The sequence below is a fragment of the Octopus bimaculoides genome, chromosome 25 (genome assembly GCF_046866305.1).
Source record: "Octopus bimaculoides isolate indiv1 chromosome 25, ASM4686630v1, whole genome shotgun sequence".
Lineage (NCBI taxonomy): Eukaryota > Metazoa > Mollusca > Cephalopoda > Octopoda > Octopodidae > Octopus > Octopus bimaculoides.
Genome location: NC_142952.1, coordinates 16335344 through 16354072, shown reverse-complemented (window position 1 = coordinate 16354072; position 18729 = coordinate 16335344). Strand labels below are relative to the sequence as shown.

Sequence of the window (18729 nt, the reverse complement as noted above, 5' to 3'; positions counted from 1 at the left end):
AGAGATTAAGAATAAGGCAAGAAAAGTAAGAAAGTAGCAAAAAGATAAAAATAATTAGTGCCTCTTTATCAATAAAGTTATTAAATGTTTCAGAAAAACACTTTTGAAAATAAATATTGGATCTTTTTTAAAACGGGGGCCACATTTTTCATTAATGTTTTACGTAGTGTTTATGGTACCGAAAGACTTTCAAACTTTGTATACTTATCTATTTTGTGTTATAGAACAGAAAAATATTTTTGTATTCGAATTTATTTCATGTAAAAAATTGTCTTATTTCGATAATTTCAACCAATCACTGACAAGTATTCAGTTGTTTACATTTAGTCCTTTGGCTGATTAAGCGATGTAAAGCGTATTTAATCTCCATACCTTCGTTTTATTTGCTTTTTTCATTTTAAATTTGCTTTAACCCTAACCCTAGGGTTAGGGTTAATTGTTTCAGAATCGTTTGTTTATGTAGTCGGCACTTAATGTATATCGGCTGAATGGACGTCAGTGATTGGTTGAAATTACAGAAATACGACAACTTTAACATGGAATAATTTATGGATTTCTTTTTTTTTTTAAGAAGACTAAGAGAAAAAGATGTTTTATATGACACATTCTACCAGTGTTCCAAGTTTCAAAGTGTTTCGTTAATGAATGTGGCCTCCGTTTTAAAAAAGATCCTAAATATTTTAGAATATTTAATAAAAAAAAAAAAAATCTTAATTATTAAAATTAATATCTAAATTTTTGGCAGTCTGAAAGTCAATCTTACACTTAATAATAATCGACTAGAAAAGCTCATTATTTTTATTATCATGTGATCATGATTTTAACTTGCAATTTGTCAGGAATAACTGAAGTGCTTAACTAACTACTGTATCTGCTACTTATGCTAGCTCTGGCCTGAGCTAGTCATACATACAGGCACACAGCTAGCTACTGGCTTGATTTTAGTCCTGCTTGGTTAGTAGCTACCCTGCACAACTTACTCCTTCACACCCCAGCCACAGACAAACTGGAGCCAGACTTTTGGAATTAAACTAGATCTTCCTCTTTGTCAAATGATTAAGTACCTCTGACACTAAATTTTTGTTTCCTTTTTTTTTTCTTTTCTTTCATGCCATTTGGATTATAGAAACAGAACCACCACCACCACTACCTACTTAAGAGATTCCTGCTGGCTATCTATCATTGCCTTGGACATTTTAAAAAAGATTGCTCCACATTTCATATAATTTGCTTCTCAAAATAAACTATTATAGTCTTTTATGAATACCTAATGATGGGAATAGCATGTGAAGTATTTGATTTCTTTCTTAATTTACTATTTTTTTCTTTAAAATAGATTTCAAACATTTTATTTCCATGCTCCTATCTATTGGACAGATCTACAAATTTGAAAATGAATATTTGCTTCCAGTGCCTTGCTTCCTGGGCCTTCCTCCTAATACCATATTCTATTTTTGAAAGTTGGATACACTTCTGAACAAAACTTCACTCCACTGTATAATGGAAGCAAGAACCTATTTTCTGCAGAACTACCAAAACAAGGGAATCTATGGGGAGGAGTGTATATTTTATAAACTTACTTTGGTGAGGCACTGTAACAATTTCAAGTTTTTCTAGTGGATTAACTTTGCTTTTCATACCTCTTGAATTCAATTCATTAAGGACCAGTAACACACTTAGGATCAGTTCAGTTAATTTATACTTAAATCTAAGCCTAAGACAGGTCAACACAGCAAAATTGAACCCATCTATGAACGAGGCTGGTCATACTGTACAAGATCACAAAAACAAGGCACATTGTTATATTGCAGATAACACTTCCTTACACCAACTTCTACATGATCACTTGACCAGCAAGAAATAGCAGGTAAAATTTCTCTTAAACCATACCCTACTATCTTAGTAGATCTTGTTCAAAACAGGGGCACCAGTTTTCATTTATGTTTTATGTAGTGTTTTTGGTACCGAAAGACTTTCAAACTTCGTATACTTATCTATTTTGTGTTATACAACAGAAAAAAAATTTTGTATTCGCATTTATTTCATGTAAAAAAATTGTCTTACTTCGATAATTTCAACCAATCACTGACAAGTATTCAGCTGTTTACAAGTTACTCCTTTGGCAGTTTAAGCGGTGTAAAGCGTATTTAATCTCCATTACTTCTGACATTTTGCAGAGGCAACACACGTGTGTTCGTTTTCCCTAACCCTAACCCTAATTGACTTGCTCCTTCCCTCAAAAACCATGCCTTGTGCCTATAATAGAAAGGTTTATTAGCTACTGCCAATATGCTTCAGCCATTTTTTGACAAGGAAATAATAATTTTATCACCGCCAAAATCGTTTGACAATCGTTTGTTTACGTAGTCAGCACTTACTGTTATTCGGCTGAATGGACGTCAGTCATTGGTTGAAATTACAGAAATACGACAACTTTAACATGAAATTACTTGCGATGTACGTTTTTTTGTTAAGAAGACTAAGAGAAAAAGATGTTTTATATGACACATTCTACCAGTGTCCCAAGTTTCAAAGTGTTTCGTTAAGAACATACTGGTGCCCCCGTTTTGAACTAGATCCATGATATCTAAGTATAAGATATATGATACCCAAAAATGAAAGAAAGTGGTGGTGGTTGTCAATTCCAGGAATACTTGGATCTAACAACAACCAGTCACACATATAACATCTCCAAAATACTTTGAAATTAACTATAAACTGGTGGTGGTAATAGCTGCAGTAGCAGAGGAGGAGGAGGAACATTACAGGGTTAAACATTTACTGTAAGGTTTGTGGTAGTGATTACCCTTTTGATAATAGACTGAGCCAACTTCTGGCATAATCCACGTATGTTAAAGTATTCTTATGTAAATCAAAACCTTTAATCACTAGAACCTTTTGTTAGTCTTTGTTCTCTGTTCCAGTCACAATAACGATGCTTCATAAGAATATTAGATGAAGCCTAACACTTGACAGGTTTTGTTTTATCAAACTTTGAAAGATAAGCAAACTTGACTTTGGTGGGATTTGAACTTCAAATCTAAGGAGCATTAAGTAAATAACACTAGCATTTTGTTCCACACTAACAATTCTACCAACACATTGTTAATTTTGTAATGTTTTCAAATACTAGTTTAATAATATAGAATTTAGTAATTTTATTAAATACTCCCATACAATTTCTTGATTATTTTCAAATTTAATTGAAGCACATTGACAATATTTCATATTACTGCCTATCAATAGTTAAATATTTTTGACAGTACTGACATGTGATGAAAAATATCAACAAAGTAGGAAGATAGTAAAATGACCTGAAAATTTCACTTAGATTACAAGGCATCATAATTTCAGACAGAGATATGCAAGTTATCATATTGCTACTAGGCTAAAATTCATAACTACACGAGGAAAAAAATGGTAATTAAATTATAGTGATAGAAACTACACAAAATATTAAATTGAAGTGGTTTCTAAAGTTAGTTTACAGTTAATATTTGGTTCCTGTCAGTCTGTCAAAATCACTATACCATTTATAACATCATTACATGTATGGACAACACCCATGCCAAATCTGGGACCTTAAACCTAGAAGATATCAACATCATCAATGACACCTATCCTTGTAGAAAGTCTTGAATTTTAAAGACACTGAAAGACTAAGAACATGAACCTACTGCTAACTAACCAAGATATTAGTTCACTCTCAGAGAAGCCAGTTTGTAGCGCTCAAAATTCTCTATTGGGTCACACTTCAACATACAAGAGGACCCTTTTTAAGTCTCTTGTGTGAGACTACAGTAAAGTAAAAAATGGCTATCAGGCAAATTATATCCTAGTTTTGACCTAGATAGAAGAGTGAGATTATATAAGAAATATGTCACTAAGTTATCAAACAGCTGGCTTCAAAGAAAAAAAAAACAGAAGACAAAAATATTGCATTTTCTCTCTGTAAAACACTAACAGATCAAATTTTGGCTGCTTGCCCAACTTCATTTTTCATATTCTCTTCAATGCTAGCCTGATTTGGATGATTAAATTTCAACTTTCCCTTAATTTGTTCCATCAATTACTGAAATCTCTTCACTAATGATAGAAACCTCTTTTTAATGATGATTCAGCAACAAACAGAAGTGATGTTTAACAACAAAAGTAAAAAATGACAGCGAATGAACTTTTGATGAGGTCTTTCACCCCTGATGTGATCCCTTTTCCAAAAACTATTCCACAGAATTAGGATTCCTGTTAACAGCCATAACCACAATTTGTATATCCTCACCTTTTTGGCAACTTCTCCCCTGACAAATGACTACTGAGTATATTCCTTGTGTTACAACTCCCAACTTGTTGAACAATGTGTTACAAATAAATACAAAGCTCATTATTCTGCTCACCTCAGTTTCTCTGGCACATTAACACTTCTCATTCAAATAATTGGTATAGCAATTGAAACTCAGTTCTAAAAACTACCCATCTTAGCATGTACAACAAGTAAAAACAGTAAAGAGCAAAATAATTCAACAAGTAAATGTGCACACTGTCTAAAATATAAAGTATGCCCACTTACAAGCGAACATTGTTGTTGGCTCTATATAGTAGTAGCCTTAGGGAAGACATATAAATCTACAAGTTTCTTTTTTAAATTCCAGTGCTGCAGCAACAAGACAAATGTTGAAAATTGCTTTAGAGGCCGATTCATGAAATATTTAATCAAATATACAAATGTCATTAAATCATTTTTCCTCCAGTTCTACACTGTCTTTGGAAAACATCAATTGCCACTTTCAAATTCCCAACATGTATTTTTGTTCCCTACATATACTCACTGTCATCTTAAACACACACACGCACACAAAGTATTTGAAAGGTCAGTTAAGGAATAATTTAAAGGCTGGACTTTTTTCTCATTTGTTCTACGAAAACTTGTAATTTAAGAAAAAAAGTTTGTTTAGCTATGTTGTAATTGGGCTACATGTATTTATTCTTGACTTCAATGTTTAACACCAGACATTGTAAATAAAGGTGAATGTTACTTAAGTATGTAATCATTTAGTGTGGTAACAAATTTTAAATTAAAATAGTAAAATTTGAGAGAATGTCATGAATACCATCTTACACTTGTAAAAACTAAGAAAAATACAAATATTGACCATTTTAACATCAGGTTTTATGGAAGATGGTCAGTAACCAACCTACTTTTTTTGCAATCAACTATAATTTAACGGATGGATATAATGGTTTCACTCAACTCCTACTGAATAACCATCAATTTCGGATCAAGAATTTGGAGTGATTTGTTAAAATAACTTTCTCATTATTAAGTTGAATCATAACAAAACGTCTTAATAAGAGCTTTTTAAAATGGCCAGTTTTGCATAACAGCAGAGTTCCTCATGTTGTTGATATGAAAAGTGTTACACTAGATAGGAATTTACTGTTGTGCGTACTAATTAACTAATTATTAAATGCAATATCCACAACTGTTGCCAGCAGGAAACACAGATGAGGGCAGTAGCATCAAACTCCCTCATTCACCAAATGTCACATATCAGAGGTGTAGCACAGTCAACGGTAGTGCCCCAGCACGACTGCAGCTTTGAAGCTGAAACAATTTAAAAATTTAAATGGTTATCAGACTGAAAACAGTTATCAATGGATCAAACTGGCTAAATCTAAGTCAATTCAAACTAAAAAAAATTTGTGGTTTGGATAACTAGTAAAATTTAGTTGATTAAAATTGACTGCTGTTACACTGAACAGAGTCGCACAAGATATGGCTATGTGATTATGAAATTTGCTTCCTAACTACATGGTTTCGGGTTTCCACTGGACAAATGTCTTCTACTGTAGCTCCAGGTCAACCAAAGCCTTGTGAGTGGATTTGGTAGTTGAAAACTAAAAGAAAGGACCATCATATATATATATATATATGTGTGTGTGTGTGTGTGTTTACACCAGGCACTTGCTTATTCAAAAGCCACATTTACATGGTGTTCTGTTGGTATTTCTTCAGTCAATAAATCACCGACCAGCTTTGTGCTTTTGAAGCTGTGGAATAAGACACCTAACTTTTGGAAAACAAGTAAGGGTTATTGACAGGAAGAGCATTTCATAAAACAATTCAGTGATAATCCCAATACATTTTGTCTGAAATGTAACAGCAAATTATTTTCTTTTTTCAGCTGAAAACTAAAAATGTCCTTTTTCAAAAACTAAAAAACAGCCAACAATGTTGTTCTTTTTAACTCCTTGACAGAAACTAGTATATTTCCAACAGGAGTACTCCCATGTTACCATCACTAAAAGCAAAATCAAATATTCCAGCACTGGTTCTAATCTCAATATTTCTTTATGAAAATTACAACAGGTTTTATTACTTTCAGAACATTCTCTACTCTTCCATACTTGTCATTTATGAACATCAGAGATTAGTGCAATGACATTTCTTTCTTCCCTAAATTTATTCAGTACTACATCTACACACTTTTAGGAATCTCTAACCTGCTAAAATTAATAGCTGGTTTCTCTCATCATACTCTGTTTTTAAAAACATTAAAAAAAAAAGAAAAGAAAAGGATGGTCATGGCATGAAAATCTTTGATCATTATTCAATCATGATTGACCCGGAGCTAAACAACTTTTTCTGCACTTCTGTCATTCCAATTACTCGAAAATGGAAAGCTTTCCAATTATTGAATCTCTTTTGGTAAAATAGATGGCAGGAAGACTATAAGACAGATTTTACAACCAGCCACAGTTCCATAACATTCTTTTTAAAAAGTTTTCTATAAACATCTTTATATATCTACTTTAAATTCATTCATCACACTGAACAAGAAAACCTTCAATTTCAATCCTACATCACAGTCTATTGGTTTTCATAAGCTTACACAAAAGCAAACTTGTTCTCTTTGACTTGATATTTTAGGTTCTTTTTAAAGTATTTATTAAGAAAAATTTCTTTTAATTATTTTACAAATAAATTGTAATAGATTACCATTTTAATGGATTTTTTTTTCAAAGAAGAATGCTTAGTTTACATGACTTATTTCCTTTTTCAGATACTATGAAGATCTGAGGACAATATCACAGTTGATACCAATGATGCCCACACAACTGTAGCAGAGCAAAAAAACCCAAAAAAGCATCCCACTTTTGTGTGTGTGTATAAAAGTGTTCTATGATGTGGAAATTTACAGTGGATTTTTTTGTATATCGGAGTTTATTATGAAATTAAGTCTCTGGAAGTTCTTGATCTCTGTGGTATATCATTCCTCCCCTACTAATTTTTGTATGTGTGTGTGTGTGAACAATGCAAATGGAACAGTGATTCAGAGAGTGTAATCTGGGAGTGGAGGAGGAAATATCAGATGATAGAGGTGGTGTTGGTGAAGTCATAGTAGCCAGAGAAAGCAACAAGAGCCACTTTATGATTTACTACAAAACATCAGCAACTTCCATTGGTTTAACAATCACTTCTATTCAATATGCTCTTGAACAACAGAAACTACTCTTGAAATAAGGAAATAGAACAAACCAAGAAATAATTTGATGAAATATTAAGGCCATACAACCATAGATCTTAGTAAGAACTAAGAAGTACGGTTGGAATCACATCACATTTTACATGAATGCTGATAATTCTCAACAGATCACAGGCTCTCTAAAAACATGAAAAATTGCTCCATCCTCTGCAGTGTTTCTCAACCTTTTTACCCTTGCATAATCCTTAAAATAAATTACATGTCTCAAAGAACCCCTGCACAAAAAAAAATTATATACCATACCTTTCTCCTATTTTTTCATCATAGTTCATGTGGTAAATATATATATCATGAAATTAGCATTAGCTTATCTCACTCTTTCTCGCAGAACCCCCTAGGAACCTTTTGCAGAACCCTAGGGTTCCAGGGAACCCTGATTGAGAAATGTTGCTCTATACAATTGAACAGACAAAACTATTTCTTGTCACTAGTAACACTCCCAGAAGATCCAGCAGTCATTCCCCCTTTCCAGCTCATGACCAGTTACTGTAACCACATACAGAAACTGAGGGCGTTCTATCATCTTCAAGAAATGTTCTCTGCTAAAGGAAAGAAAGAAACCATAGCAACTAATGACAATGTAGTAATAGCACCCAACCTGTTTTTTTTTTTTTTTTTTGACTTGATTTAAATAAGAAACCAAAATTATTTATTCCAACATGCCACAGAAAGCACTGGAAATATGCTGAACCGAAAACAGTCTGAATCTGCTACTGTTCCCTCACCAGTATTGTAGCAGTCTCCAGGATAACAACAGTTCAATACATTTTTAAACATTATGAACACACACAACCGTTTTAATCCAATAATTCTTTTATACATGATTTAGGTTAATAGAAATTGGAAACCACCAAATAGTGGCATTCATGAACTACCTGGTGGAATCAGTTACTGAGATTTTTCTTAATAGAGATAAAGGAAGAGAGAATAGCTGAATGGTTAAAATGTTTGCTTTGTAACGAGGTGCCAAGTTCAATCCCACCGCATTGTATCCCGAGTAATTGTTATTTCCTATAGCATCAGCTTGACCCATGAGTAAAACTGATTAGATAGAAACACCAGGTGATTTGTACTTGTAATTCAAAAAGACTCAACCTGTAAATCAAATTAAGGGTACACACGTGTGTGAAATACTCAGCCACTTATACAGCATTTCAATGGATCAAACAACTGAAGACTTGCAGGCAAATGACAGGCTGATAAAAGCAGAAAATAACAGCCTCCACCAACGTTGTGGTGAGATCCTGGTCACAGGTTTTACTCTACTTGACTGGGAAAGTTTTGAGTTGAACAGCAAATGTAACTTGCAACTATGAAACTAGTAGTCTCAAGATAAAGAGGGAGCAAGAGAGAAAATGTTTGACAGAGACATAACTTTTTCTATGAATAAATATTAATGATTTTTAAAAATAATTTCTAATCAAGTCCTAACTAATTTTATGCCTATTATATTCAGAATAACTTGAAAAAAAAAAACTTTCAAAACAGTGTTTTATTAGATTAACAACTGGTTTATATCTTAATTGCTTTTAAAAGTGAAAATATAACAATTAGCCAAGGTGGTCACACAGTCGGCTATTTTACTATATTTAGTTTTATCTGTCTACATGATACTGGTGAGGAGAATCAACTTTGGTCTTCCATCCTTGCTTTAGTTAACAGAACAGCTCCTAGTGACGCACCAAGATTCAAGTATTATTCAGAAGGCCTTCAACTCTAAACAGCAAATCAATTATGCTTCTAGTTCAAAACATTATTTGGATGAGGATATTTGCATATGAATTGCGAAAACATACTGTTGCGAGATCTCGTTGAAATTTCCAGCTCACTGTTGCTCTAGGTCATCCATTCAATATGTTATCACCACTTTATAAGGAATGTCACAGCTGGCTGCAAAAACACACTTCACTGTGAGGTGGTGGCCAAGTAACTGTAGATAGGTTCCATTACGAGACTGTGTTGCAATGGTCGGATTTTGCGACGAGGTAATGAAGACAGTCAACACAAAAACAGTTGTATATTAAAGAAACACCAACATGTCACAATTCCCTCCAGAGATGTTAGACCATTCAGGCGCGCGCATGCACGGGTAAAAGGTTATAAGCATTTAAATTTTAACCTTTCAAAAATCCCCATAAAAGCAAACTCACCCCCAGTGGGATTTGAACTCAGGACACAGAGGAACAAAACTAATTGCTGTATGTTAACAGTGAAATACTTAAAGAAGTAAAGAAAAAAAAAGAAAAAGCCATATCCTGCGTGTAAGTGATGATCAGCTATTTTGTATGCCATGTTTCTGGTCTAGTTCTGATTGATCAACAAACGCCACCGATAACCAATAATTTAGACTATAGTGACCTAGTTTAGCTTCTGTTGATACTATCAACTACTAGCAAGCCGCTTGGAAAAGTTTAAAAAGCAATAAGTTGCAAATAAACTCAATGTGATAACAGTGGGATATTTGAAAAAATATACTAATTCTTACATAGTTATGAACAGTAGCATTTTAAAACTTGTGCGTGTGAGAGAAAGAGCATGTGTGTTTTGCGCGCGCGCACATGGTGATTATTCGCCAGAGGTACAATGTTTAAGATTGATAATAGAAAGAAAAAAAAAAAGAATGAGTGACGTTGATGCCTTTCTCAACAAACAATTTTAACAGTAAAATAAACGGACCTCGAAACATAGATTACGAATCTAATAGTGGAAGTTTGTTAATGTTTTTACATGTTTAACATCTGAATCAAGATGTTGACAAAGTTTAGTTTTGTGCTGAAATAATTATCTAACAGATTAAATTACGATTCTTCACCATTATACAGTATTGATCCATACAGCAATATACCATATATGATTGTGAAGACCACAAGAGACTTCCTTCCATCAAACAACTTTCATGTATGTACGATATTTCTGAGGGAAGCCTCCACAGAATCATCCTAATATATATATATATATATATATATATATATATATATATATATATATATATGGGGGCTAATGCAGTTTCGCACTTATCTTTCAAAAAATGCATTTTTTGAGAAAAAAAAATTCAGATTCCTACGTTTAGATGTCGGAGATTACGAATACATGCAAAAAAGAAAAAAAAAAACAAATTTAAAACTGAACTTTTTTCCCCTTGTTTTAGATGACGGACATTCCGATTATGCAAGAAACCACGTTTTGTGTTACAAAGAGATAGATATGAATGTCTTCCTGGGGCTAAAAACAACAGTAACGCCGCCCTCTTCTATAGGACCGCCACATTTAGTTGACAAGACAAACAGATAAATAAATAAATGGATGAAAAATACAAAACACAAATTCTTTTCCCTTAATGTTTTGGTCTGTATTTAATTTCGATTTGCACATGTTCGTCAATTCGCTACGATTTCTTTGAAGTAAACAAAATCAAAAATATTAATTGGGAGTGGGTGGGGGTGAAATTGAAAAAAATTTTTTTTTTACATATTCGTAATCGCCATCTAAAGCGTAGGATTCCGAAAACTTAAATACATTTTCCAAGGAGAGGTGCGAAACTGCAAATTAGCTTCACAAATTACTATGTAAACCATGTGTAATCTTTTTCAACAATTCTAACCACCTTATTTGGGAAAAATTTACAAAATCCATTCTCAAATAACATCTCCCGTCCGACGATTCTAAGAGAAAAAAAAATGATTATTAATAAAGTTTTAGTATTGAGTTTCAACAATGAGTGTCTAAAGGAGTGATTGAAACTCAAGGGTAGATTAAAAACTGAAGGCAAACACACTTGAATACGCAAAATCATATTTACAGATTTAAAAAAAAAAAATTAAATCGACTATCCCTCCGTTCATTTACTTTCGGGGAATGGAATTTTTTTCAAAACGAAATGAAATCTGAAACAGCAGGGGGTGAAGTGAAAATGACATATAAACAACATTTACAATAGTCATGTCTGGTATGTATATCTGTGTGACGGGAGATTTGGCACAATTCTGCTATGGTTAACGTTGTTTGTCCAGTTTTACAGATACAAATGAACACTATGTAAAAGAAAATCTCGGAGAGTGATTGACCAAACAGTGTGGTCAATTCAGTCGTTCACTGGCATGAAAGAGTAAGTTAGGCATTACTTCACAAATGTCCACCCAAAGAACAATTAACTCTGTGGAAAGATGCAAAAAGCTAATGAAGAAATACGGAATATAATAATAGTGATAAAGCTGAATGGTCACTGTTGGACAAACGGAAACCAGAGCAACCACAAAAACACCACCCACAAATTTGGTTAAAACCATGGATAGTGTCATGAAAATTAATTTCATACATGGACACATTGCCTAAGATTTACCAAAACAATGAGAAAAACTGGGGTATTTTATTCAGCCCTTCTCAAAATTATTACTGAGAATGAACCGCGACTGGGAACTGAAACCAAATTAGAGTGGAATGTTTTCCCTATATGATACTAGGAGACAACACACGACTTCACAAAACAAAGGCGTATTTGGAAATTGTAACAAAAACTGAAGAGGAATACTTTCAACTGGGAACAAAACCGGGTTGTGTCCGGCAGTCAGGCGTCAAACCTGTCATTAACACCAAGGTTTGATAAATTGACAGAACGATTATAGAGGGAAGGGAATCGGTAAGATTTTATTTTTAAGTAATAAAATATACAATTTCAACAGGAGCAAAAATTAAAGGGTTAACAGTGTACAAAAAAGAGAGAGAAAAAAAAACGCATGCGAAAGCAAAATCTGAGGAAAGACATGTTTCCCCCACCCATGTAATATTAATATTATTATTACTATTATGTGAGTGGAGATATGTGGTTAAAAAGTAAGACACAAGGAGCTTTAAGTGTATAAATTTTACAAAATAATTTAACAGTAAATATATATAAAACAATAGCACACCGCCCATATCTTCCTGCATGTTCAACAAAATTCAGGTTTTTTTTAATTTTTACCCTTCTTTAAAGATCTGTGTATATAGGGCGGGGTAGAATATATGTAACATAGATGGGGGAGGCTTTAAAAATCACATATCACACACCTTAGAAATGGAACCACACACACAAGTAACTTATAGATACGTAAATGTGCAGAGAAAAGAAACAATTATTCACACCATATATTTGTACTGACAAGGCAATGCTCTAGAGGCGGTATCCATTCTTGCATGTTACCAGTATTTATCATTGCCTCCTGTTGATAGGATTTGAACATAGAATAGTGAAGTAATGTAGAATATTGAAAGAGAATCTATGTAAGTGGGTCAAGGATATCACATTAGCTGTACATATATACATGTCTCTATATAATATATATTAACAAATATATAGTCGTATACTTTTGTGTGCAGGTATAAATACACACAGATGTGTGTGTGTGTGTATGATAAAGACGTAAGGGCACCAGTAATTTCTTATATTGGCAAAATGAGATTAAAAACTAAAAGACAACTAAAACCTCTTTATATACATTTGCAGTGGCGTGTGTGTATATATATATAGTCAAGAACATACCCGTACAGAGGTTAGGGCTGAAAAAGAAGTTTTGCATACAGAAAGGAGGAGGCCATTAAGAACCAAAAAATTGTAGTAGCTTAGAGGGGAGCAGGTTTAAAACTGGTCTTTATTTAACCAACCTGAAATTCCGATGGGTAGAAGCAATAGCAGTGAACTATTCTGTGCTAGATTATTATTGATGATGGAGCCAACACATGGCTGTCGACACACAGACATGGAAACTTCTTGTATTTTTGTTGCTACTCCGTTTTTGGAAAACCTTTTCCATATAGAACAAACTGATTCTTCATACAGAACAATTATTTTTTTTTCTTCTTTTATTAGTTTTTAATAAAGGCTGCTTTCTAAAAAAAAATACCAAGTAATTACATTTTACCCTTACCAGCAAAGTTTATGGCGATTCCCTTACGATGCACACAGCGAATAAAAATTGGTTAAACATTCAATAAACAGAAACTACAATCTGCTCATATACATTAACACACACACGTGTGTGTACATGTATGTAAATAATACATACTTTTATTGTCCGTATATAATGATACACGTATTTATATATACATATACTACACACTATTTAAGACGAAATGTTTGTAATATCTGGTTACAAAATTCCCTCTGAAATCAACAACAAAATTAAGTCTTCGTTGAGAAATATTAGAAATATTCTATAGAACTAAAATAAAAAACCGTTCACTCCAACTAATTAAATATGTCTAAGCCACAATTCAACGTTGATCAAGTACAACTATAATTTTAAAAAGTATCCCAGCCATGAGCATCACCTATTTTGAAAAATCTAGCACCACATTATCTATTTTGTGTTTTTCATTTTTAAGACAGTAAGGTGTTATTCGAAAAAGAATTAGCTGCCATTTCTGATAGCTGAAACGAGCTCCAAAGCGTCACACTGTTGACAGTAATATTACTACTACAGTAATGTTACACACTCAACATTGATGGTACTTGTTTTGTGTGTGGCAAGGAGGATCACTGACCAGTCACCTAATCATTTACATTTTCACAAAAATCACTTTGGGTTTATATATATATATATATAGTACCTTTTGGTGGGGAGGGGGGTTACGGGGGAACACAAAGCTATCAATAGTCAGCATGATGTAAATACTGGGTTAAAACAGACTTGGATGGGAAGGCTGAATGCTGCCAGTAGCACGTAAACAAAATACATATATCCGGTCAATCTGAACCTTCCATCTAGTATGTAAGAAATTTATACACACACACACATATATGTGTGTGTGTGTGTACTTGTTTACAATATGAGCGTGTATATATATGTGTATATATATATATATATATATATATATATATATACACACACACACACAAACTCATATTTACGTACTGTAAATATTACCGGTATGTTGTGTATGTATGTGTGAGTGTGGGTATAAAACAGCATATAAAAATACAGAACTGCTATTTACTGTGAACATTATACACTACAGAATGTTACTGTATAATAGTATATGTTCCACTACATTGCATTAATTAACCGGTACTTTCCCTGTGAATAAGATGCAAATTAAAGTTGGATTTCAAAAACCATCGTGGTTGGTCTCCACCAGTCGTGATGTAGATGTATATAATAGTGGTACAACTATATAAATACTAGTGTTGGTATTAATGAGAACAGTAGAGATGTACCGTTAAGGTAGGGTGGTGGTGGTAGTGGTATTATAAGTAAACAGTAGTTATGGTAGTGTAGAATGCTATAGAAGCCGAAACGAAAAAAAAAAACTTGTAAAGTTAAGCAATGAAGTAGGTGTAAAGTTAACCAACAGTTCTGAATTATTTGGGTCAGAATGTGAGTGACGTATAACAACGACATATCTTAAATACATAAGATCATCGCAATGACTAGGTCGGTTACCGGTTTAACTAAAACTTTAGATGTAAGAAAAATTTATCACTATTCTTGAAGTATAGAAAGCACATGGTTTACCCGTGTGTATGTGTGTGTGTGTGTATCGTCAGTAAATCCGAAAGCGAAGCATACTTTAAGTTATAGAACAGTAGAGGAATGAAATAGAAATAGTTATGGCCGGTCTGTGCGGGTTACCCAGGGTTTCACGTCCATAGAGCGCTTTCTTTAACAGCGTCTCTCCAGAACCTGAAGAGACGCAGTTAAAGCAAGCGCTCTATGGACGTGAAACCCCGGGTAACCCCAGAGACGGCCATAACTATTTTTATCTAATTATATATATATATATATTACTGCTGCATTATACATGATGGCAGTATAAACAATATAAACTAGGTTAACTTTGTATCAACAAATGTGTATATAATGCTAAACAGTGAATAGTATAAGCACCTGAGTTAAAACAATTTAGTTAATTTATTATTGATCAGTGACAAATTCTAGAGTTTTTATTTTCCCCAATACTCTTTGGCTAATTGACAACTACTTGCGATTGGGGATTGTGAGCATTTTCACTGGTCACATTCGAGTAATTAGCTAAGATCATCGCATGTCAATGACTATTTAACCGAATATGAGGAATACGAAGTAAAAGAGAGAATAGTTTAGTATTTATAGAGACCTATAAACACTCACTATTCAACACGCATGTCAGAAAGATGGAGTAATAAATATTAACCTTCGTAACTTACATGCCTGCGTAGGATTACAGTCACTAGCAATAGTGTGTGGAGCCTGGTCTCGCACACACAAATGAAAACACGTACCTATACACACACCTACATAAAATATACAAAGAGATACTGATAAACTGTTGGGACAGTCATTCGGAGAGGATAACCTCAGGCACCGACACGTGTGTGATATGAGGACACTGAAGAGGAATAGAAGCATTTAACATTTAGTCACTCAAATATATACATGTGTGTATGTATACGCGCGCACAAACCATTTAAATAAAGTTCCATTAAAATATAACTTTACATCAATCTTAACAAAGTAACGAATTGAGCTATATTGTTCCTTACCTCAAAAACGTTAAGTTATATCATGGTGTTCCTGATGAGAGGTATCCAAGGTAAAACAAACATCTCTCTATAACGTTGTTGTTTCTCAATATATATATATATTAATATATATGCATATATACGCAACAACAATAATAGTTTAGTTGTATAATAGGGTAGAAATTGAAATGAAAATTGAAGATTAAGTTTGAAAGGTAATCCTAAATAAGACTGCAAACTTAGAAACAGTGGGAATATGGGACGTTGTGATTGATGTGTTTATTGAAGAGGGTGTGTATGTAAGTGTTAGCGATATTTGTGAGAGAGAAAAAGAGGAATTGTGTGTGTGTGTGTTAAGGAAGGTAATATAAGGATTCTGTTGTTTAATAAGTATGTAAAATAAATTGTGACTGTCTCTCCCAGCTTTAAATAGCTTCATTGAAAACATTTACCATAAATCAGATCGAAGTTTGTTTTTTTTTTTCTTTCACACCTATATAAAAGGGGATTTCATTCAGAATTATTGAAATGCAATTGAAATTCCAATTTGTATTTAAGAGCTGCTAATTCCTTTTGCTGTGATCCTTCGATATAATGTTGTTAAAAAAAAAAAATTCATGTGTCATATTTTCTTTCAATATATTTATGCAATGTGGAAAATATAGAGAAAAAAAAATCACTTTCTTCTCTCAAACTTTTGTTTCTTTTAAATCCTGATTTAATCTCACAGAATAACAACAATAGAAACAGTAAACTTCAACAACATTTAGTAAGATCGATGGGTGAAGTTCAATACGAATCAACCTTGTTGTTTTAGTAAAGATAGAAATTTTGATTGGGATTTTGTCGTGTTTTACTTTGTTTTCAGAAAAAGAAAACAATAAAAAATACACAACTTGTAAATATATACAAAACTAAAGTTTTGATTTAATAGTAATGAATTCGCATATACTTCATTAAAGAGTAGATCCCGAGTAATCATGTGTGTGTGTAAAAATGGGAAACGAGGAGACTCGGAGTAACGATTTGTGAAGTTTCAATTTCCAATAAAAATATTTACTTTCCGTATTGACTTCTTCCTTCTCGCCTTGTTCACACACAAATATAATAATTATATAACTGGTAGATACTTTCCTCCACGTAGCATTAGTGTTTACCACAATGTAGTTTATGTATGTTATATACAAGCACACACGTTTATATATACATGTATATGTATTGTATATTATTTACAAAGTAGCCTTCGTTCTTTCGGTGTAGGTCCGTTTGTAGGGTCTGTCCACAAAGTCAACTAGCTATGTAATAACATACATTCATATATACATGTATATATAATGTAATCCATTGGGTTGTTGCAGGGTGCCAGTAGTAAAAGAGGCAAACATCAACGAATGGCAACGGCGAGCGAGAAGTAAGCGCTAAATATGCAACATGTCTGTAAAGATGTTTTTAGTGAAAGGGTGAAATGTCAGTGACGGGTGGCGGAGAGAGCAGCGGTGTGTAGCAGGGTGGATGACAGAAACAACAGTGTTGGGCCGAACTAATGGACAGCTTGACTGGATGGCTATAAGTGTGTAGAATATAAGAACATGTAGAAGAAGTGAGTAAGTGGAGGTCGGCTGTACGCAGTGACTGGCAGGCAAACATGGCCGCTCATCACTCTTCTTACTAATGTTGTTGTTGTGATGCTGCTGCTGTTCCTTCTTTTTCTTTGGAGCTGACGATGTTCTTGTTAAACAACAACAGGAGACTTTTTTAAAATCACATAAAACAAGTAAATTGCTTTCAAATAATTATGTTGGTAATTTCAAGTTATGTTAGCTGGTTGTCAAGTTGCCTTGCTGTGGTAACAATTCAGCAAGTCGTCAGTACACCGGACTAAACTGACATAACAACCGAACATTGAAAGGAAATCAAAACGGAACTTCCTCTTAAAAAAAAGAAAAAACGAAACAACAACAACAAAAAAGCTGGCGACGAAGACACGTGACCAAAATATATGGAAAAGTTACATGACAATAAATATTTCTAGCAGAGCTACTTTTGAGGAAAAAATTGTATTGCAATATTTGTTTTAATCTGTTTTCTTTCCTATTTTTAATCTTTCGAATACAACATAATTAACAGTTACTACACTGGCTTTGGTAAAAATAATTTATAAAATAATTTTATTTGTTTAATTCAGAGCGAACTGAACAGATTAACAAATGATAACGATGCAAAAACTTATTTCGTAATACGAAAATCAGTTCAGGAACTTCTATTCCTCCATACTATATGCCACGTGATCTCAAAATGGCGTCTTTCCCTCCTCTGAGACAGATCAACTGTGTTTTTGTATCTGGCTGCTTGGTTTGGAGGATATGTTCAGATGTACTGATTAAAGTTCAAATTCTCTGGCTGTGAACAACTTCACATACATGACAAACCAATTTAAGAGATATTTATTCCTCTAGCTCAGTTGAGAAATTCAATTCATAATTTTATATGGATATTTCTATTACCATTCTTGTCAGTTTCGTAAAAAAAAAAAAGCATATTAAAAACAAAAATTTTCAAACTTTGTCAAAAAAAAAAGTATATCTTCTCCAGTTAATATTTTAATATATAAAAACAAAAAACCCAACAAAACATGAAGTTGAACATAGGTTAATGGACGGGGAAAATGCGATGATGTTATATTGTTTTTATAAGGGTAAATGTAATGAA

At 33.2% G+C, this 18729-nt stretch overlaps 1 protein-coding gene across 22 annotated transcripts in view; it reads right to left on the bottom strand.

Annotated features, from left to right (window-relative positions):
* LOC106869828 (uncharacterized) overlaps positions 1–18729 on the bottom strand; it is a 484455-nt gene that overhangs the window by 179143 nt on the left and 286583 nt on the right. For 5 of the 22 annotated variants that reach the window (XM_052976411.2, XM_089341656.1, XM_089341653.1 and 2 more), the window contains exon 1: positions 16042–17977. The exons of 16 other annotated variants lie outside the window; for them this stretch is intronic. The gene's annotated coding sequence lies outside the window, so the exon portion shown is untranslated. Of the gene's footprint in view, positions 1–16041; positions 18057–18729 lie in introns of those variants that run through there. One more of the 22 variants, XM_089341658.1, reaches the window with a different exon arrangement.